This window comes from Macaca mulatta, chromosome 14 (genome assembly GCF_049350105.2).
Source record: "Macaca mulatta isolate MMU2019108-1 chromosome 14, T2T-MMU8v2.0, whole genome shotgun sequence".
NCBI classification, from domain to species: domain Eukaryota; kingdom Metazoa; phylum Chordata; class Mammalia; order Primates; family Cercopithecidae; genus Macaca; species Macaca mulatta.
The window spans coordinates 93,288,823-93,311,811 of NC_133419.1; the positions used below are offsets into that span (position 1 = coordinate 93,288,823).

Genomic DNA, 22,989 nt, shown 5'->3' on the forward strand with positions numbered 1-22,989 from the left:
GTAGTTTGCTTAGGGAATTTCCTTGGATTCTTTTCTGAATCAAAGCTGTTTCCAAAAGTTGGTTTTTATGGGCATATCTTGCTGGGAATTGCCCTAGGTGCTGTTGGTAAATAACCAAGAGAGAGCCCTGTCCTTACAATGCTTGCAGTCTTTCCAAAACAAAATTGTGCCTATGATAGCTTTTAGGAAATCACTGGGCCTGGAGAGAAAACATTTTTATAGTATCTGGACCTCCAAGCCAAATAACAATCTGTCTTTTAAATATTACAGATGAAGCAAAAGAGTTTTCAAAAGGAACTTCAGTGTTTCCCTAGACCCCTCTCCACCAGACCCCTGACTTACATTCCCTGAGTGAAAGCTCTTGGTCACAGGCTCCTTGTTCCGCTACCCCCAATTCATATTCTGTTCTCATTTATTAGTGCTCCTTTGGAAACCAGAGCTGCTCTGTGACCTCTGGATTTGATTTTCCTTATGTAAGTGATCAAATTATAAAACAACTTTCTTAAAAGCTTAACGTTTGTGTTGCTATTAACTTTTTATGTGTCATGATGTTGTGCTGTGCTCCTATTTTCATCTTTGTGTAGCATTCTTAAATGTTGTTTAAAGGACTTCCACATTTCTAAATAGACATGACTTCTGGGGAAACTTAATAGGTGGCAGGTGAGAGGGATCTAATTAACTTGCATAGATCCAGGACTATTCATGGGGCTCCAGTTTTTGTTAATTCTGATATAGGATGCCTAGAACAGAGAGTTAGGGGCTTGAAAAAACTGAAAATTCCCATGAGGACTAATTGGAAGATACAGAGCAGAGATAAGGGAGTATCTTTATATTTCTTTTAGACCTCAGCTTTCTTTAATCCTCAGGTGTGTCGCAATAGTGCTTATTTTCATGATTGGATTGGTATTTTGAATGTCCACTTTCTGCTTTTCCCATACTTTATATTTCTTAACCTCCAGCTGTGTACCTGTCACTAAAGCCAGGGACCCTGACGAGTCTTAAAGGAGATAAATGAGAATCAGGATCTAGTGAGTCGATTTCAGATGGACTTTTTTATCTGCGTGACTTCCTGCCATTCCTCAGGCTAAATGACGAAATCATAGCCTGTTGGCTCATAGGATACTTGCCGTCTTGAGAGGATAACCTCTTAACCTCTTAGTGTCTTCAGGAATATAGGAAATTTAGTTTATATGAGAGATCATTTCCTTAAGAATAACCAAGAAAGGAGGAACACAGAAAGTCCATTTAGATTTTATGCCCGTTCTTATTTCTGTAGGTGATTGTAAGAGCAAGGGTCAACAAAGTAAAGCCTGCAGTCTGGCTGTCTGATTTTGTAAATAAAGTTTTAATGGAACACAGGTTTTGTCATTCAAGGGCAGAGTCTAGTAGTTGGCACAGAGACCATCTGACACACAAAGCCCAAAATATTCACAATTTGACTCTTTACAGAAAAACTTTGCTGACTCCTGCCTTAGCATTTTACTGGTGCTTAGTATTTATTAGGACGACTTATGGATGATAATTATAAATCATAAATGGAAAAAGTCTTTTTGATAAGTCCATACATCATGGTTTCTGCTTTCCCAAAAGTGGCCACACTTTTATATATCGCTCAGTAAGGATGCAGTGTTAGAAAACGCTGAACCAAGATTGCATGTGGAGAGCTATGCTCAGTCTTAGTTCAGGGGGACATCCTAGAACCCCTCTTCTTGTCTCCCACTCAACTTAGTATCAAGTGGAATTTCACATCAAAGTTCTAGTCCTGAAGGATTCAGCAGTTCCAGAAGACATGGCAAGAATCAGCTCTCAGTCAACTCTTCAACTCCTTGATGCGGGGGTTGAGAGTAGACAGAACTATCCATCATAACTAAATCTTTACTAATAATTTAAATTATACAGATTTCAGTACTATGGCATCTTGACTCAGTAAATCTTTCATGCCTTTCCTTTTTTTAATACAAGAGAAAAATATACAAACCGATTAAAGTGCACTTACAAACCCAGCTGGCTTGTTTTGAGCTCCCAAAGGAGCACTTGATTCCCAATTACACTATTTTTCCTTTTTATCAAATTGCTAAGAAACAGTAACTCAATTGATTTAAATGATTTCTATCACACATAGCCTTTAAGACTAGTAATAGGTTTATTATGCTCAGTCATAACGATGATATTTTATTTCTATGAATGGTATTTTCAGCAGGGCTCATAAAATACCCAGTATGATTTTGTTTATTAACTTTCTCATTTTCCATTAACGGATGTTTTCCTGTCTCAGATAATTCTCCTGCCCATTGATATTACACTATCCAATAGAAATGTGTGTTTCAAAAGGGCAGACCAGTTATTCCTCAGGTTTGGATTGGATGCTTTTATTGAAATACATCTCAAAGAATAATTCTTCAGTTTTTTGTCAAATACCACTTTTAATGTTGTAACTTAACTATAACTTGAATATCACTTTGAATTTAACCTTAATTTTGGTGGCTTGCTATTTAGTAGTTTCATATTGCTGAGAGCCTAAACATTAACAAGTAATTTTTTTCTATTTTTGATAAGAAAATATTCAGTTTCCATTTATTCAGTTTTTATTGTCTGCAAAATTAGGTAAGATGTCTGGTTCTGTATTAGGAGGTTTTAATTTGTTGTTTAAATATCTGTTGAGCCTCTTTCAGTCTGTTTCTGCAGTGATCTAGGCCTGCATTAAGCATCTGAATTATTTTTTCAACTTCCCCCTGTTTTATTGGCAAGTGACCATGTGTATGGTAACTGAGGAATTGTGTGCTTATGTGGATTTATGAAATTTGCATGAACAACTTTAAGAGATCTTACATTTTTGTCTCTAAGCAGACTTGAAGAGGAAGCTTTCTGAAATATTGTGTTTTGCTTAAAATTATATTGTTGCATTTTATTGAGTGACAATCTACCTCAAAACATTGAAAATTTGTTTCCCTTTCCTCTTGGCTGTATCTTCTGTTTTTGTTCTCTTGAGGACTGAGTCAACTCTCCGTCTGTAAGTGGGGTAGGTGAAATGCTAAGGCAAGGGGCAGGTCATGGGCCGAGCCCCAGGCAGAGGGCCAGGCAGCGAGTTGAGCCCTCGTAGCTCCTCCTGATACTCAGCTGCTGTTTTTTCCTCCCCGTTTGACAAGTGAAGACACTGACATTTAGACAGTGAAAGATCCTGTGCCTGAAATCAGCCAACAAGTGTGATGGAAGAAGTTGTGAACGCAGGTCTGACTGGCATTACAGGCTATCAGCTGTGCCTGGTGCCCCTTTGTCCATAAGTGAGCAAACCTTTAAGTAATGTATTACTGGGCTCTCTGGCCAACTTTTTTTGACTGTGCTGTCAGGGAGATGCACATGTCTCAGAAATTTTCCTTTGCCTGTACTCTGTACAGTCTTTGGAATACATCTAGTTCTCCTTGCAATGACCAGTGAGAAAGACCAGTTTGCTTTCTTTATTTCACAACCTCTTTCCACAACAATTTTTCTCGTTCAAGTTCCAACTCATTTATTACTGAAATGGGCTCTACTAGCCCCTGGACATTTTGCCTGCCACTTCAAATCCTATTTCTGCCCCTGTTTCTTACTGATACTTCCCTGAGCCTCCTTTACTTTTTCAGTGCCCGGAGCAACTTTTGATGGAAAAGTGCCTGTGTTGAACTTGGGTGCCTCTAGGTTGAGCCAAACTCCATCTTGAAGCTATCATTCCTTTTCAGTAACTGACAGCATCTGTGAAGGCCCTATGAAGGGAATGGGGTTAAAGGGCCTTTGAAGAGGAGAACTGTGGCAGGGCACATAGGATGGAGGAGGCAGGAGAGTGTTCTTTCAAAGGAGGTGAGTGCTTGACCAGAGGCTGAGGGCAGGAGGCAAGGGTGTACATGTCTATAAATGTTGTATTGAGTATAGAAGGGGGTGTAGTAAGAGGAACAAAAGGCTGAAAAGAAGGCTGAAGCTGGAATGTAGAGCCTGGAATGTGAACATGGCTTTGGACTTTCTTCTTTTTTTCAGCAAGGAGCTGTTGGGACTTAGTGGCAGGGAAAACTTCGTCTTGTATTGTGGCTGGCACGGGCTATCAGTAGATATTTGTTGCATGCCCAGCGGTCAGATCAGTTGTCTTGCAAGGAACATTGAACAGACTAGAGGTAAGTGACTGGAGGCAGCATCACCGAATAGGATATTAGTGTTATTCATTCTTCCCTTTTCTCCATGTCTGTCACTCAAAGGAAACTTGAGATTCACTAAACGACAATGGCTCTGGAATCATATTTCTGTTTGATGTGTTTACACTAAAATCACTTCATTTATATTAAGGAGAAATAATAACAAAGACTGTATGGAGTATAGGCAGAGGAAAATCTCTGAGACATGCACATCTCTCTTCCTCTCTTCTTGTCTTTAGTGTGTCCTGAGACAATAATTAGCAACATACATTGGACAGCCATGGATTCCTCCAAGTCAGTACTTTACAAGCTGAGTTATGACCCCATCCATGGATTATGCCATGAAGTTAGTGGGTTGCAAAGAGCATTGGAAATGACACATAATAAAATATAAAACAGCTCATTGCATTGCCTTTCATAAGGGTCAGTTTTGTGACATAAAATATATTTCTTATTGTGAGTCATGAAGAAGTTTGAAAAACAACGTCTTAAGTGAAAGGAAAAGGATCTCATTATTTTGGAATACCATGAATCTATCTTTAGCTCTACGTGTAAGGAGATCATGTAATTTATCATCCAGGATGTGTTTCTGAGGGAAAGGGCCACCTCTTAATAATTATATCACAACAGCTGGTGTAACCACACTGCCTCACACTAATTAGGAAATATGGTCACTCTGCCTGTTTTAGTCAGGGTTCTCCAGAGAATATGAATATATTCGCAGCATCTGTATCTACCTATATCTGAATCTATGTCTATAGAGAGAGGGTGGGGAGGGGGATTAAATTTAAAGAATTGACTCACATGATTGTGGAGCTGGAGAAGCAAGCCAGCAGGCTGACCAATCAGGTAAGAGTTTATATTACAGTCTCGAGAATTCCTTCTTCTTTGGGAAACCTCAGTTGTTACTCTTAAGATCTTCAACTGATTAGATAAGGCCCACCTACATTTTGAAAGACAATCTGCTTTACCCTTAGTCTACTGATTGTAAATGTTAATCATGTCTAAAATATACCTTCACAGGAATATCTAGACCAGTGTTTGATCCAACAACTGGGTAGCATAGCCTAGCCAAGTTATCATACAAAATTAACCATTAAACCATTTAAAGAGGACAAATAGAGGGTGGACACACCTACAAAGGTTTTTTTGTTTGTTTTGTTTCGTTTTGTTTTTTGTTTTGTTTTGTTTTTTAGTGTCCAAAAGCCTTTGCCGAAGCTGACCCATTCTTCCTGATTGCTTTGGCACTGTTTGCTTTCATTCATAGTAATAGCTATGAACGAACGTGTTAAATATTGCTACTGTGACCTTGTGGTTTCTTAAAATAATAATTAACAAAAAGGGGTTGACATCTCACTTTGCTAATTTAGATAGTTTTTGAATTAGATGGGAATTATACCTGCTTATTTTTATTCAAAACGGTTTTAATATTTTATGTAATGTTTTTATGAAACGATTGGAGAAGAATGCTTCAGAATAGCTTGTCTGCTGAGGCTACAGTGTTTATCCTATGGACCTTGCCACAACAATAACTTTATAATTACTCAACAACTTGCTATTTCTCTTGCTCCAAAATAAACCATGAAGGGTTTGTAAAGTGGCCAGAGAATTTGTGAATGCTTTGATTCTTGGGAAGCTGCAAGGACTGACCACTGATCATTTTGCCTTATAGTAGTAGACTGCAATAGAGTAGCTGCTATTTCCCAGCAGAAATTTAATTTTGGCCTTGCAAAGATCTTTGAAGAAGGAGAAACAATTCTGCAAATTTCCATGGTGAAAAATGTCAAAGTGAAACATTCATCACTTCTTCTTTATTGACCTGATATTCAACCTGATGCTGACCTCCTTACATTTTGAATTTTTTTCCAATTTTAGAGGGATTACTTGCTGATAATAGAAACTATAACTTAGAAACCACTGAAGACATATGAAGTAGAACAAATTGAAAATGATGACTATGATCAGATTATAATGCGATTATTCACTTTTTAGCATTTCCTTTCCCTCTCCTTTCTTTGATTTTTTTTAAGTAATAGAGATTGCATTGATTACATACTTTTATGTCTTGCATTTTTGTCAGGTGACTTAACAACACTTTCCAATGATAATAATCACCCTTTATAAATGTTATGTTTATTGTCTGTACAGTATTTCATCATATGGATGTGTCACATTTAACTTGTTTTGAGTTATTTCTTGTTGGACTCTTTGGGTTGTTTTCCATTTCTTTTCCATTGTAGTAAATAATGCTGTAGTGAACAGCTCTGTGAATGAAGCTTTTCTGTTTCTTCAGAGTGATTTTTTAAAAAGATATTTTTCTGGTCACTTTTGAATTCTAGGATTATAGCATTTTCACTGGGCCCTACATGCTCTGGGTCCTGAGATTGGTCAGAGAGGGCCCAAATATCAGCAAACCCTGAAGATCTTTGTGGAAGGCTGAGCTACTTGCAAAGTAGCAACAAAAAGCTACTTCCTTTTTTTAAATTTTTTAATTTTTATACATAAGTTCTGGGATACATGTGCAGAACGTGCAGGTTTGTTTCATAGGTATACGTGTGATGTGGTGGTTTGCTGCACCCATCAACCCGTCATCTACATTAGGTATTTCTCCTAATGCTATCCCTCCCCTTGCCCCCCACCCCTGACAGGCCCCAGTGTGTGATATTCCCCTCTCTGTGCCTGGATGTTCTCATTGTTCAACTCCCAGCTATGAGTGAGAACATTGGTGTTTGGTTTTCTGTTCCTGTGTTAGTTTGCTGAGAATGGTGGTTTCCTGCTTTATCCATGTGCCTGCAAACGATATGAACTCTCTTTTGTATGGCTGCCTAGTATTCCATGGTGTATATGTACTACATTTTCTTTATTCATTCTATCATTGATGGGTATTTGGGTTGGTTCCAAGCCTTTGCTATTGTGAACAGTGCTCCAGTAAACATATGTGTGCATGTGTCTTTGTAATAGAATGACTTATAATATTTTGGGTATATACCTAGTAATGGGATTGTTGTATCAAATGGTATTTCTAGTTCTAGATCCTTGAGGAATCACCACACTGAACTAATTTACACTCCCACCAACAATGTAAAAGCATTCCAATATCTCCACATCCTCTCCAGCATCTGTTGTTTCCTAACTTTTTAATGATCACCATTCTAACTAGTGTAAGATGGAATCTCATTGTGGTTTTGATTTGGATTTTTCTAATGACCAGTGATGATGACCTTTTTTTCATATATTTGTTGGCTGCATAAATGTTGTCTTTTGGGAAGTGTCTGTTAATATCCTTTGCCCACTTTTTGATGTTTTGTTTTGTTTTGTTTTTTGTTTTTCTTATCAATTTAAGTTCCTTGTAGATTCTGGATATTAGCCCTTTGTTAGATGGATAGATTGCAAAAATGTTCTCCCATTATGTAGGTTGCCTGTTCACTCTGATGATAGTTTCTTTTGCTGTGCAGAAGCTCTTTAATTAGATCCCATTTGACAATTTTGGCATTTGTTGCAATTGTTTTTGGTGTTTTAGTCATGAGGTCTTTGCCTATGCCTATGTCCTGAAAGGTATTGCCTATATTTTCTTCTAGCATTTTTATGGTTTTAGGTCTTACATTTAAATCTTCAATCTATCTTGAGTTAATTTTTGTATAAGGCGTACGGAAGGGGTCCAGTTTCCATTTTCTGCTTATGTCTAGCCAGTTTTCCCAACACCATTTATTAAATAGGGAATCCTTTCCCCATTGCTTGTTTTTGTCAGGTTTGTCAAAGATCAGATGGTTGTAGATATGTGGTGTTATTTCTGAGGCCTCTATCCTGTTTCATTGGTCTATATATCTGTTTTGGTACCAGTACCATGCTGTTTGGGTTACTGTAGCCTTGTAGTATAGTTTGAAGTCAGGTATAATGATGCCTCCAGGTTTGTTCTTTTTGCTTAGGGTTATCTTGGCTATACGGGCTCTTGTTTGGTTCTATATGAAATTTAAAGTAGTTTTGTCTAATTCTGTGAAGAAAATAAGTGGTAGCTTAATGGGTATAGCATTGAACCTATAAATCACTTTGGGCAGTATGGCCATTTTCATGCTATTGATTCTTCCTGTCCATGAGCATGCAATGTTTTTCCATTTGTTTGTGTCCTCTCTTATTTTCTTGAGCAGGGGTTTGTTGTTCTCCTTGAAGAGATCCTTCACATACCTTGTAAGTTGTATTCCTGGGTATTTTATTCACTTTGTAGCAATTGTGAATGGGAGTTCACTTACGATTTGGCTGTGTGTTTTCATATTATTAGTGTATAGGAATGCTTGTGATTTTTGCACATTGATTTTGTATCCTGAGACTTTGCTGAAGTTGCTTATCAGCTTTAAGGAGTTTTTGGGCTAAGATGATGGAGTTTTCTAAATTTACAATCATGTCATCTGCAGAGACAATTTGACTTCTTCACTTCCTATTCGAATACCCTTTATTTCTTTCCCTTGGCTGATTGACCTGGCCAGAACTTGCAATACTATGTTGAGTAGGATTGGTGAGAGAGGGTATCCTTGTCTTGTGCCGGTTTTCAAAGGGAATGCTTCCAGCTTTTGCCCATTCAGTATGATACTGTCTGTGGGTTTGTCATAAATAGCTCTTATTATTTTGAGATATGTTTTTTCAATACCTAGTTTATTGAGAGGTTTTAGAATGAAGCAGTGTTGAATTTTATCAGAGGCCTTTTCTGCATCTATTGAGATAATCATGTGGTTTTTGTCCTTGGTTCTGTTTATGTGATGGCTTATGTTTGTTGATTTGCGTATATTGTACTAGCCTTGCATCCCAGGGATGAAGCCGACTTGATCGTGGTGGATAAGGTTTTTAATGTGCTGCTGGATTTGGTTTGGCAGTATTTTATTGAGGATTTTCACATTGATGTTCATCAGGGATATTGGCATGAAATTTTCTTCTTTTTTTGTTGTGTCTCTGCCAGGTTTTGGTATCAGGATGATGCTGGCCTCATAAAAAGAGTTAGGGAGGAGTTCCTCCTTTTCTATTTCTTGGAATAGTTTCAGAAGGAATGATATCAACTCCTCTTTGTACCTCTGGTAGAATTCGGCTGTGAATCCGTCTGGTTGGTCCTGGGCTTTTTTTTTTTTTTTTTTTTTGGTTGGTAGGCTGTTAATTACTGCTTCAATTTCAGAACTTGTTATTTGTCTCTTCAGGGATTTGACTTATTCCTGGTTTAGTCTTTGGAGGGTGTATGTGTCTAGGAATTTATGCATTTCTTGTAGATTTTCTAGCTTATTTGCCTAGAGGTATTTATAGTATTCTCTGATGGTAGTTTGTATTTCTGTGGGATCAGTGGTGATATCTCCTTTATCATTTTTATTGTGTCTATTTGATTCTTCTCTGTTTTCTTCTTTGTTAGTCTGGCTAGCAGTCTATTTTGTTAATCTTTTCCAAAAAAAAACAAACAAAAAAACAAAACAGCCCCTGCATTCATTGATTTTTTTTCCCAAGGGTTCTTCATGTCTCTAACTCCTTCAGTTCTGCTCTGATCTTAGTTATTTCTTGTCTTCTGCTAGCTTTTGAATTTGTTTGCTCTTGCTCCTCTAGTTCTTTTAATTTTATGATGTTAGGGTGTCAATCTTAGATCTTTTGTGCTTTCTCCTATGGGCATTTTAGCGCTATAAATTTCCCTCTAAATACTGCTTTAGCTGTGTCCCAAAGATTCTGGCACATTGTGTCTTTGTTCTCATTGGTTTCAAAGAGCTTATTTATTTCTGCCTTAATTTCATTATTTACCCAGCAGTCATTCAGCAACAGATTGTTCAGTTTCCATATAGTTGTGCAGTTTTGAGTGAGTTTCTTAATCCTGAGTTCTAATTTGATCGCACTGTGGTCTGAGAGACTGTTTATTATGATTTCTGTTCTTTTGTATTTGCCGAGGAGTGTTGTACTTCCAATTATGTGGTCAATTTTAGAATAAAGTGCTATGTGGTGCTGAGATGAATGTATTTTCTGTTGTTTGGGGTGGAGAGTTCTGCAGATGTCTATCAGATCCACTTGATCCAGAGCTGAGTTCAAGTCCTGAATATCCTCATTAATTTCTGTCTCGATCCGTCTAATAATGACAGTAGGTGTTAAAGTCCCCACTATTATTGTGTGGGAGTCTAAGTTTCTTTGTAGGTCTCTAAGAACTTGCTTTATGAATCTGGGTACTCCTGTATTGGGTGCATATATATTTAGGATAGTTAGCTCTTCTTGCTGCATTGATCCCTTTATCATTATGTGGTGCCCTTCTTTGTCTTTCTTTTAATCTTTGCTGGTTTAAGGTCAGTTTTATCAGAGACTAGGATTGCAACCCCTGCTTTTTTTTGTTTGTTTGTTTGGTTTTCCATTTGTTTGGTAAGTCTTCATCCATCCCTTTATTTTGAGCTTATGTGTGTCTTTGCAAGTGAGATGGGTCTCCTGAAAACAGCAAAGGGATGGGTCTTGACTCTTTATACAATTTACCAGTCTGTGTCTTTTAATTGGGGAATTTAGCCCATTTACATTTAAGGTTAAGATAGTTATGTTTGAATGTGATCCTGTCATTAAGTTGCTAGCTGGTTATTTTGCCCATTAGTTGATGCAGTTTCTTCATAGTGTTGATGGTCTTTACAGTTTAGTATGATTTTTCAGTTGCTGGCACTGGTTTTTCCTTTCCATATTTAGTGCTGCCTTCAGGAGCTCTTATAAGGCTGGCCTGGTGGTAACGAGATCCCTCAGCATTAGCTTGTCTGTAAGGGATTTTATTTCTCCTTCATGTATGAAGTCTAGTTTTGCTGGATATGAAATTCTGGGTTGAAAATTCTTTTAAGAATGTTGAATATTGGTCCCCACTCTCTTCTGGCTTGTAAGATTTCTACAGAGAGCTCTGCTTCTAGGATGATCAGCTTCCCTTTGCACATAACCCAACCTTTCTCTCTGGCTGTCCTTAACATTTTTTCCTTCATTTCAATCTTGGTGAATCTGATGATTATGTGTTTTGGGATTGCTCTTCTCGAGGAGTATCTCTGTGGTGCTCTATTTCCTGAATTTGAATGTTGGCCTCTCTTGCTAGGTTGGGGAAGTTCTCTGAGATAATATCCTGAAGTATGTTTTCCAACTTGGTTCCATTCTCCCCATCACTTTCAGGTATACTAATCAAACGTAGGTTTGGTTTTTTCACATAGTCCCATATTTCTTGGAGGCTTTGTTCATTCCTTTTCATTCTTTGTTCTCTAATCTTGACTTCACACTTTATTTCATTAAGTTGATCTTCAATCTCTGATATCCTTTCTTCACTTGATCGATTCGGCTACTGATACTTGTGTGTGCTTCACGAAGTCCTCATGCTGTGTTTTTCATCTCCATCAGGTCATTTATGTTCTTCTCTAGACTGGTTATTCTAGTTAGCAGTTCTTGCAACCTTTTATCAAGGTTCTTAGCTTCCTTGCATTGGGTTAGAATGGAAGAGTTTATTATTACCCACCTTCTGAAGCCTACTTCTGTCAATTCATCAAACTCATTCTCCATCCAGTTTTGTTCCCTTGCTGGCAAGGAGTTGTGATCCTTTGAGAGAGAAGAGGCATTCTGGTTTTTGGAATTTTCAGCCTTTTTGCACTGGTTTATCCTTATCTTCATGGATTTGTCTACCTTTGATCTTTGATTTTGGTGACCTTCAGATGGGGTTTTTGAATGGTCCTCCTTTTTGTTGATGTTGATGCTATTGCTTTCTCTTTGTTAGTTTTTCTTCTAACAGTCAGGCCCCTCTTCTGCAGGTCTGCTGGAGTTTGCTGGAGATGCACTCCAGACCCTGTTTGCCTGAGTATCACCAGTGGAGGCTGCAGAACAGCAGAGAATGCTGCCTGTTCCCTCCTTTGAAAGCTTTGTCCCAGAGGGGCACCCACCAGATGCCAGCTGGAGCTCTGCTATATGAGTTGTCTCCCTGTCAGGAGGCATGGGGTCAGGGACCCACTTGAGGAGGCAACCTGTCCCTTAGCAGAGCTTAAGGACTGTGCTGGGAGATCTGATGCTCTCTTCAGAGCTGGCAGGCAGAAACATTTAAGTCTGCTGAAGCTGTGCCCATAGCTGCCCCTTCCCCCAGGTGCTCTGTCCCTGGGATATAGTTTTATCTATAAGCCCCTGAGTGCGGCTGCTGCCTTTGTTTCAGAGATGCCCTGCCCAGAGAGGAGGAATCTAGAGAGGCAGTCTGGCTACAGAGGCTTTGCGGTACTACAATGGGCTCTGCCCAGTCTGAACTTCCCAGCGGCTTTATTTACACTGTGAGGGGAAAACCGCCTACTCAAGCTTCAGTAATGATAGATGCCCCTCTCCCCACCAAGCTCAAGTGTCCCAGGTGGACTTCAGACTGCTGTGCTGGCAGCAAGAATTTCAAGCCAGTGGATCTTAGCTTGTTGGGCCCCAGGGGGGTAGGGTCCACTGAGCAAGACCACTTGACTCCCTGGCTTCAACCCCCTTTCCAGGGGAGTAAATGTTCCCTCTCGCTGGCATTCCAGGCACCACTGGGGTATGAAAAAAAAAAAAAAACTGCTGCTAACTTGGAATCTGCCCAAATGGCCGCCCAGCTTTGTCTTGAAACCCAGGGTGCTGATGGTGTAGGCACCCAAGGGAATCTCCTGGTCTGCAGGTTGCAAAGACAGTGAGCAAAGCATACTATCTGGGCTGGATAGCTCTGTCCCTCACAGCACAGTCCCTCACAGCTTTCCTTGGTTAGGGGAGGGAGTTCCCTCACCCCTTGTACTTCCTGGGTGAGGCGATGCCCCACCCTGCTGTTGCTCGCCCTCCATGGGCAGCACCCACTATCTAATCAGTCCCAGTGAGATGAGCCAGGTACCTCAGTTGGAAATGCAGAAATCACCCTCCTTATGCATTGGTCTTGCTGGGAACTGCAGGCCAGAGCTGTTCCTATTTGGCCATCTTACCCAGGAATCGAAAAGCCACTTCTTAAGAAGAACAGTCACCAGCCAGGCGTGGTGGCTCACGCCTGTAATCCCAGCACACTGGTAGGCTAAGGTGGGTTGGTTTATGAGGTCAGGAGATTGAGACCAACCTGGTTAACACAGTGAAACCCCATCTCTACTAAAAAAAATATATAAAAAATTAGCCGGACGTGGTGGCGGGTGCCTGTAGTCCCAGCTACCAGTTCCCTACAGTGAGCGAAGGCCACTGCACTCCAGCCTGGGCCACAGAGCGAGACTCCATCTCAAAAGAAAAAAAGAAGAAAAGAAAAAGAAAAGCCATCATCTTGGGTTGAGAGGGTTGAATTTCAGAGGATGCTGATCAGAGGAGAAGAGTGTCTCAGTTAATCCACTATGAGGCTAGTGGATCCGGCACTCAAAGAACTCCTAGTTCGGGAAAGTAAGGTAGTAGTGAAATGGGAATTGCCTTGCTTCGGGTGTTCGTGTTCCTCATTGGCAGTGACCCCCAGCAAGGAGGATGAAGGCAGACTGTTGCCATCTTAGAATCTCCATGAACAGCTATTTACATCATTTCTACTAACAGCCAAAGTATAAAAAGGGCTCATGTCTTACATAGTTCTATTTACTTTTTAAAATAAATCAGTGTTAAATATGCTCTTCCTCCATTAGTCTGAAGAATCCTCAGATTGCCATATTTCTGCATAAAATGTGGTGAGACAAGCTTGTGCTCACCCCTGAGAGGTGTCATCACTCTAGAAACCTCTGATCAGGATGAAGGTGGGATTCAGGGGACTGAAATGTTTCCTGCACCTGACATTTTCCTGTCTAGCAACTTTGGTGCTGGCTCGCAGTGTTGGTTGTAGAGCAGGCAGATCTCAACTGAAAGTCATCCTCCACTACTGATTAGCTGTGACGTACAGCTGCTTGACCTCGCTGGGCCCATTTCCTCCTCTGTGGCATGGATATGTAATGCCTGCTTCAGAGTTGTTTGAGGATTGGATAAAGATAATGAACTTATAGTAGTTTGCACATTACTTGATATGTAGCAAGTATTCATTAAATGCTAGTGTTTATTTTTAATAACGTATGGCCCATATGATCTGAAAGCCAGTGTCCTCATATATGAAATTTCAGTGTAACATTGGGTGGCTCTGTCACGCCGAACGCATATCAACTCCAATGGGAATGGAACCACTTTCAGCTGGCTGAAGAAGAGACCCAGAGACATGGGTTTTTCCTGGGGGCTTGCATACAGCGGGGAGAGTTCCGTGGCGGCAGGCTGGGCAGGAAAACCGCAACTGCTTGCAAACAGCATGCAGTTTATATAGCATTTTCACCTATAGCCTCCCCTTAACAACCTCCACTTGGTAAGAGTGATTTAATTCAAAACTCAGGACCCCAAGCCCCTGTGCAGCCTGTGTTCCATGGGACTGGAGAGGGGCTCAGATGTTCCTCATAGACAAGGAATGGATCTCCTGATTGGTCACTCCCAAATTCCCTAGCTCAGAACTCACATTCAGGTATGTCTGCCAGACAGAGTCGTTCTCAGGGTATGCTTAAGCTATTGCTATCAGGTGCATTTACCATACAGGCTCTTCCCTGATGTCTTTACTGTGACCACTACTAACTGGTGTTACAATAACAAGGCACAGCTAGAGGTGATATGATAATACAGCTCTTAAAGTAGGACCCCCACTCTGTTCTTATTTCTTCACACTTTCTTTCTTTTCTTTTTTTTTTTTTTTTTTTTTTTTTTGAGACAGTGTCTTGCTCTGTTGCCCAGGCTAGAGTGTAGTGGTGCCATCTCAGCTCATTGCAACCTCTGCCCCTGGGTTCAAGCAATTCTCATGCCTCAGCCACCTGAGTAGCTGGGATTAAAGGTGTGTGCCACCACACCCAGCTAATTGTTGTATTTTTACTAGAGAGGGTGTTTCACTGTGTTGGCCAGGCTGGTCTTGAACTCCCAACCTCAGGTGATCCACCTGCCTCAGCCTCCCAAAGTTCTGGGATTTCAGGTGTGAGTCACTGTGCCCAGCCTCTTTGCATTTTCATTACCTATTCTGTGTCTAGTACCCTGGTAAGTGCTGTAGATATTAAGTTAAATTAAACACCATTCCTAATATTAAATTATCCATATGGTCAATTAGTTGTCATGATACTAACCTATATATATGCATGAATTAAAGCACATGTGATGATGGTCTCTCATTCATCTGTGCACATCCTAACAATTCACAGGCCAGAAGGGTTCTTTATTCTCTCTTCAGTTTTTTTGTTTTTGTTTTTGTTTTTGTTTTTTTGCTTTTTTGAGACAGAGTCTTGCTTTCTCACTCAGGCTGGAGTGCAGTGGCTCTACTGGATCTGCTGCAGTGCAGATCATGGCTCACTGCAGCCTTGACCTCATGGGCTCAATCAGTCCTCCCACGTCAGCCTCCCTATTAGCTGGGACTACAGGCACGTGCCACCATGCCTGGCTAATTTTTAAATTTTTTTTCTAGGGACAGGGTTTTGCCGTGTTTCCCAAGCTGGTCTCCAACTCTTGGACTCAAGCAATCCACCTGCCTCAGCCTTTCAAAATGCTGGGATTACAGGCATGGGCCACTGTGCTCAGCCTCTTCCTTTAGTTTGATACCCAAAGTCCTGTTTACCTTGCTACAGATCCCTTTGTTAAGGGACAGGTTTCTACCCTGTAGACTTCAGACACTGTCAGCTCAGCATCTAGCTTTTCCACTGGTCCATAGCGCCAGTATCTAGCACTGTTTCTTCAGTAGTTTGGTTGGCATCAGGGACCACTCTTCTTATGGGCAAAGATGAAAATCTGCACCTCAGATCCTAAAGCAAGGTCTCATCAAGACAAGTCTCTGGCTCGATGCCCTGTGCCAGCTTTGGGGTCCATCTGTTCCATTTTGAACTCTGAGTTTCCAATTTCTGACAGGTCCACTTTGATATTCTGGTCCCTGTTCTGTGTTGTTTTGCTTTCTGAGCACAAGCCAGGGTGGTGTGACGTGATGCACAGCAGCCCTAGAAAGAAATATCAAGATAAGACATACTGATTTATTTTACACTTGCCATGGAAGCCTCTAGAAATTTCAGTCTAACATGAAAAAGTTTTATGACATTTTCCTAGTGCTGTCTCAAGCCCTGTGTTTGGATGTTTAGTTAATATTTATGCCGGCATTCTCATCAATTGATTGATCCCTGAGTAGTAATAGCAATGACATTTATTAAATGTGTTGTGATTTTTTATTTCTGTCTCCAGTGTGACAGAAATAGGACGAAATCTTGAAATCTTATTTACCTAAATAACGTTCTAAGTAGGCAGCAAATAAACTCTCATCCTTCTTTTGAAGGATGCGAAGGGCTTGAAAAGCAACACGTGAAATATTTAAGCTACTCTTAGCATCTCGTGGAATATTGGAATTGAGTATGTTTTGGTAGTAATTTAACCCACCTTCATTCATTTTAAACATGAGAAAAGGCCAAGTTAGTTTTTGCCCAGTGTTAATTACACAGTATTAATTGTCAGCAGAGGGACTGAATTCAAATCCATCTCTCCTTATTCGCTGCATGACCTTGGGCAAGCTATTTAACCTCTCTAAGCTTATGTGTCCTCATCTGTATTAAAGGGAGAAATTATCTCAACCTAGTTTATAGAGCTGTTTTAAGTAAACAAAATGAGGTTGCCAGTGATTAGTACACTTGAAATATACACTCAATAAACATTGTTACGATGGGTTATAGAGAAAGACATGGAGAAATCCACTCTGAGCGAGGCTTCAGAAAAGGAATCAATTTTCTTTTTTTTTTTTTTTTTTTTTTTTTTTTGAGACGGAGTCTCGCTCTGTAGCCCGGGCTGGAGTGCAGTGGCCGGATCTCAGCTCACTGCAAGCTCCGCCTCCCAGGTTTACGCCATTCTCCTGCCTCAGCCTCCCGAGTAGCTGGGACTACAGGCGCCCGCCACCTCGCCCGGCTAGTTTTTTGTATTTTTTAGTAGAGACGGGGTTTCACGGTGTTCGCCAGGATGGTCTCGATCTCCTGACCTCGTGATCCGCCCGTCTCGGCCTCCCAAAGTGCTGGGATTACAGTCTTGAGCCACCGCGCCCGGCCAAGGAATCAATTTTCAACAGGTGTCAGTGATGGGTTAGGATATTCCAATAAAGAAGACACAGAGGCAGAGAATCGAGGGTCTTAATGGGAACACTGGGAGTAATCCAACTTGGCTCTTCTGTGTAATGCATGAATCGAAATAGTAGGAGACGAGATCTCAAAAAGCAGTTGAAATTTGATCGTGGTCGGTCTTGAATGCCAGAACATGGAATTTGGATTTCAATCATTAGTCTGGGGAGCAGCATGGGGGTCACTGATGACTTTAATTGGTGGGAGGGAGAGAGACACAGTGACAGAGACAGAGACAGTGAGACCTGGGCTAAGGAAGGGTAATTGGATGATGGCATACAAGAGGGAGGCCCTTGTTTTTGAAAGTGTATGTGTGGAAGGTATTCTCACAGTTTATGCTGAAAACTTGAAAATGTGCCTGCCTCTGCTGTCCTAGCAATTCTGATTTTCGAAAACTTTGTGGAAATAATGATTGAAAACTAAGAATAATGTAAATATCTAAAAAGGGGGACTTGGTTAAGTAAATAAACACATGTTAAATAAGAATTTAAAAATAAAATAAAGACGTTAAATAATTTCACGTCATCTAGCCATTATGGATGATGTTATTTATCAACATAGATCTTTATGATCTATGATTTTAAGTCTAAAATATTATAGTAGTGTGATCTTATTTAAAAAATATGTGTACTTGAAAGGAGTTATTTCTTCCTTCCAAAAAGTCCAGAAAGGGTATAAATCAAAATGTTAAACAATAGTTATCCTTGGGTGGTTGTGTCACAAAGGATTCTTTTTATTGTAGTAAAATATACGTAGCATAACATTTACTATTTTAACCATTTTTAAATGTGCAATTCTGTAGTATTAAGTACACTCACATTATTGTGTGACTATCAACAGTATCCATCTCTAGAATATAGTTCTTTTTAAATTCATTTTAATGTATTGTTTGAATTTTATCATTAAATCAAATTAATTTCATAATCAAAACAATTTTGGTTAAATAATACAAAGTAGAGATTTGAGACTAGGATATTATTGCTATGATGTGGGAAATTACATGCTAACCCAAGGTCAGGACAGTTGCAATAGAAACGAAGTGGAAGAACAGAGAGAAGACCAAGTAGTCTAATGTTTTTATTTACAACGTTTTATCCCCGTGTAGTAGATGGTGCTTTTCCACAAGGTAAAGTTTTTACTCCAAGTTGAAAGTAACTGGATTTAGAAGTTACTGGGGGACCTGTAGGCTTCTACTTTGCACCAGTAGATTGTAATACCATGAAAGGTTTGGCTACACCACCAGATCCATGATCAGGTTTGGTGTTTACACAATCATTCCATCTCAGGCATCCAAGTGACACAGATCTGGTTAAGGTTACATGTGTGAGGAAAACATATGGGCAGAAATTCTTGTGTTAGCAGATCACTGACTGTGGGAGAGGCTTCCTTTGTTTTTGCAAAAGCATCAAAAATCTCAAGATCAATTTCATGCTGTATGTAACTGGATTCTCTGATGTCTAAATTCCTTCACTTACAGGAACCATTGTTGTACAAATATTAACAGAAGGCCACAAAGTAATAAAAAAAAAAAACACAATTTTTAATGCTCTTAAAAAAAAAAAAAAAAAAAAAAAAAAAAAAAAAAAAAAACAAGCAGTCCAGAGCCACTGATCTAAAACAGAGAATTGAGAATATTTTAGCATTTTCCTCTCATATGCCATGTCTTATTAGGTACACTTATTCCCCAATATGAAAGCCAGAACTCTCCCTATAAGATAAGAAGAAAAATTCCTAAGGAAGCATCCTTCAATGAGAAACATGTGGTTTTATTTAGGGCTGTTTTTGAAGTTTACCTTTTTTCAGCAGACATTTAATGAACGTCTACCACAGGGAAGTACAGTTGCTCTGGTGAATGCAAGAATGGATATGACAGGGTGTCTGCCTTCCAGGAGCTCACAATTTAGTCCCTGGATTGCAGTGGAAGTAAATGTATTAATACATGTCACTATCCTCCTACTAGACCTGCTAAAGGCCAGGCATGGTGGTTTACACCTGTGATCTCAGCACTTTGGGAGGTGGAGGCAGGAGGATCCATTGAACCCAGGAGTTTGAGACCAGCCTGTGCAATATAGGAAGACCACGTCTCTACAGAAACTTTCAAAAAGAAAATTAGCCACACCTGTGTGCCTGTGGTTCTAGCTATTCAGGAGGCTGAGGGAGGAGGGTCACTTGAGCCCAGGAGGTCGAGGCTGAGGTGAGCATTGATCGCACCACTGCACTCCATCCTGGAAGAGAGAGTGAGACCCTGTCTCAAAAAGAAAGAACAAGAAAAAAAAGAAAAAAAATCCCTGCTGAAGCTGGCAAGTATTGAAGTGAAGCCTATTATTAAAGAGATACAGAGCATTCTCCCTGGGGATTGGCTAAGGATTACTGGTCGAGGGAAGGTTAGTACTGAGCACTGCAGGATGGGTAGTTTTGAGGAGGTGGATCTGAGTTGAAGGTGTGTTCTAGATGGAAAGTACCGAAGAGAAAGAGGATTGGAGATGTACAGGATAGTGTTGGGTCTTACCTTGGGTTTCCCCAGATGCAGAGGCAAGGATTGAGTGCGTGCAATTAGTTTATTAGGGGATGGTCCTGGAAGCATTAGTAGGGGAGTAAAGGAGCAAGGCAGGGAAAGGAAAGGAGTCAATAAATGGTTTGTTATTAAGCCAATGACCACTGTGGGCAAGTGGAGCCAGTGCTGCTGGGGGGCTCTGTAAACAGTTCGTAACATCCCACAGATTTATCCAACCAAGGGTCAAGAAAGCCACTGCCCGTAACTCTCAGTTCATCGTTGGGTTGAGAACGGCCTCCAAGAACATTACTGTGGCCCTTCCAGAGTGCCCTGAATAGTCAGAGTGTGCTTCTGTGGCTAGAATTACAAGCTCTCAGGCAGTGAGTCATATGTGGCATACATCGTTAGAGCCTTCCACCTGTAGAGAAGAAGGGGAATAGAATGTTGAGGACTGCTTCCATTCAATGCATGGTCAGTGGTAGAGGTGGCAAAGAAACCAAGAAGGAAGAGAACAGAGATAAAGTAGAATGCCATGAAGTGTTTTGGGAGGCAGTGAAAGGGAGAGTTTCAATAAGGAGGGAAAATTGAAGGGAAGGTAATATATTACCAAAAGGTTAGTAATAATTGTGCTGTCCAACCACAAACTCTCTAAATATGCATTAACCTGAGAAGTATAACGGAATAGGCTTGCCTTTGTAAGTTGGTTGTAGGGTCGTAGTTCTGGCTATGCTATTCCCTAACCGTGTGCCCTCAGGTACATTCCTTAACCTGGCTGGGTCTCAGGCTCCTGTTGCATAAAACAATTGTTTCCAATCTCTTGCAGCACTAAGATGCAATTCGTGTGAGTTCAAAGATGTGACATGACTCCTGTCTCACTACTTGTCATTTATTAAGTTCATAAGTGTATTGCATGTTAAACAGAGTAGTAATCTAATTTCACAGTTAAATATAATGCTAATTTAAATTACTTTTGAAATTAAAATGTTAATGGAATAAATTGGCTGTCCTCCCGGCTTCCCCCACATTCTCTGAATTCTCTACATTGTATCATCTCTGCTCCTGCTTTTCCACCTCATCTTGGACTCTAGAACTATTTTTATTTAGTGTTGGTTTACTTTTATCTGTGGCTGTTTTGGCAGCAGGAATTATATCCGTTTGCCTGACACAGAGTTTTACATGGAGCATGTGTTTGAAAGATTAATATAAGCAGTTGCTTCTGAAACAATTTAATCTTGCTTTCCATAGTAATGAAAAATGAATAATCAAAAGCAGTAAATTGTGTCTGGAAGATAATAAATACTTTTTATAGCATTTTAGCACCGACTGTGAATTATAGTCAACCCCCAAATCGGGAGGGGTATGACCAATTGGAACTCCACAGTGTGTGCTGGCCTTTAATATCAGTCTTCAGCTGCTTGATTCATTTCATTGCTCTCTATCAGGACCTGGAGAATCTGCTGTCTGTCCCACTGATTTAAAACTTAAAAAAAGAACTAAACAATTAGAGGAGTCTCTGTTTAAAGCACCACAAAACAGGTTTTCTCTCTCTCAACCAACACACAAGCCTAAGTGGACCTAGGTAAGAATTTCAAACATAAATAGTAACAACCTGAATTAACTCTAGATTCAGTCACTACAGGGAAGTTCCTAGGCATGGGTCTCACCCAGAACCTCATCAACTTCTTGCAAATGGACACTGCTTGAGAGAACTCTGGAAGGATACCCCCAAGGCTTAGTCTTACTTTCAAATACCCACTTTCAGCAGACACATTCACAACTCAAGAGCTACTCAAGAAGGGAGAGCTTTTAAAAATTAGTGCATTTCTCTAATGAGGTCTTCTATTGAAGCCCTAAAATAAATAACTTTCTTTTTAAGTGCAAAACATAGGAAATATAATATATATACGTATATATACATATATATATTTATACATATGTGTGTGTGTGTGTGTGTGTGTGTGTGTGTGTGTGTGTGTATTTTTTTTCTCTCTTTTCTTTTTGAGACAAAGTCTCACTCTGTCTCCCAGGCTGGAGTGCAGTGGCTTGATCTTGGCTCACTGCAAGCTCCGCCTCCCGGGTTCACACCATTCTCCTGCCTCAGACTCCCAAGTAGCTGGGACTACAGGCACCCACCACCATGCCCGGCTAATTTTTTGTATCTTTAGTAGAGACAGGGTTTCACCACGTTAGCCGGAATGTTCTCTATCTCCTGACCTCGTGATCCGCCTACATTGGCCTCCCAAAGTGCTGGGATTACAGGCATGAGCCACTGCGCCTGGCCAGGAAATATATTTGAGCACGGTATTCAGATTTCTAAATAGTAATAAAAATAATAAGTATATAAATAAACTAACTAATAAATAAAATGCATCTATAGCCTCTCTGCCTTGATGAAACTTAAAAATCACTTTGCAAATATAGACTTAATGTACTCTGTAAAGTAGCAGTCAGGCATAGACACCAAGAGTTTCCCACAGAGCTGATGGCAAAGGAAATTAAGGTGTGGTTTGTGCAGGTCTGGCTTCATCACTATATGTATCTGCCTGAATTGAATATGCTTTAATGTGTTTATATTTGCCTGCTAGTCTGGTATCCAAAGGACCATATCATCACAACCCCCAAACAGGATATTGTCTATGTCTTGTGTTATAAAAGGAATCCCAAATGACAGGTTCTTTTTTTTTTTTTTTTCATGCTGCCTATTAGATGAGATATTTGACCTAAGGTGCTTAACCTCACTGAGCCTCAGCATCCTCTAAAATGGAGATAAAGCTTCCCTTCTTTCCTATTTCTAAAATATGTTTTTAATAACAACTGAAACCATGCATGATATATGTAAGCCCCTTTAACAACTCAACAATGATATGCAAACACAATTAAGGGGTGGTTAATCTACCTGACAAATGCTGACTTTCTCTTATGTCCGTTTTGATTCTATTTTAATTACGAATATAACTATTTTGAATGTCTAGTCAAGAGACACTTTCATGTCTTATACTTTTGCATGAGTTTGTGTTTTCAAACTTAGAGGTGCAATCAGGAAATCTTCTAAATCAATGAGAGAAAAATCAAGTGAGAAAACCAGTCTTTTGAGGGAGGAGAGTTTCTTCCTAGTTTATTGTTTCTAAAAATATGCTTTCCTAATTTAGCACAGCTGTTGAGGAGCAGCAGTGGGATGTCGGTAGCCGAAAGTCCCCAAGTGCACACTATACTGTATTGTCAAATCTTTGCAGAA

At 40.0% G+C, this 22,989-nt stretch overlaps 1 protein-coding gene across 1 annotated transcript in view; it reads left to right on the forward strand.

Moving 5' to 3' along the window:
* Positions 1–22,989, forward strand: part of LOC144334444 (protocadherin Fat 3-like) — a 179,960-nt gene that overhangs the window by 74,848 nt on the left and 82,123 nt on the right. The window lies entirely within an intron of this gene.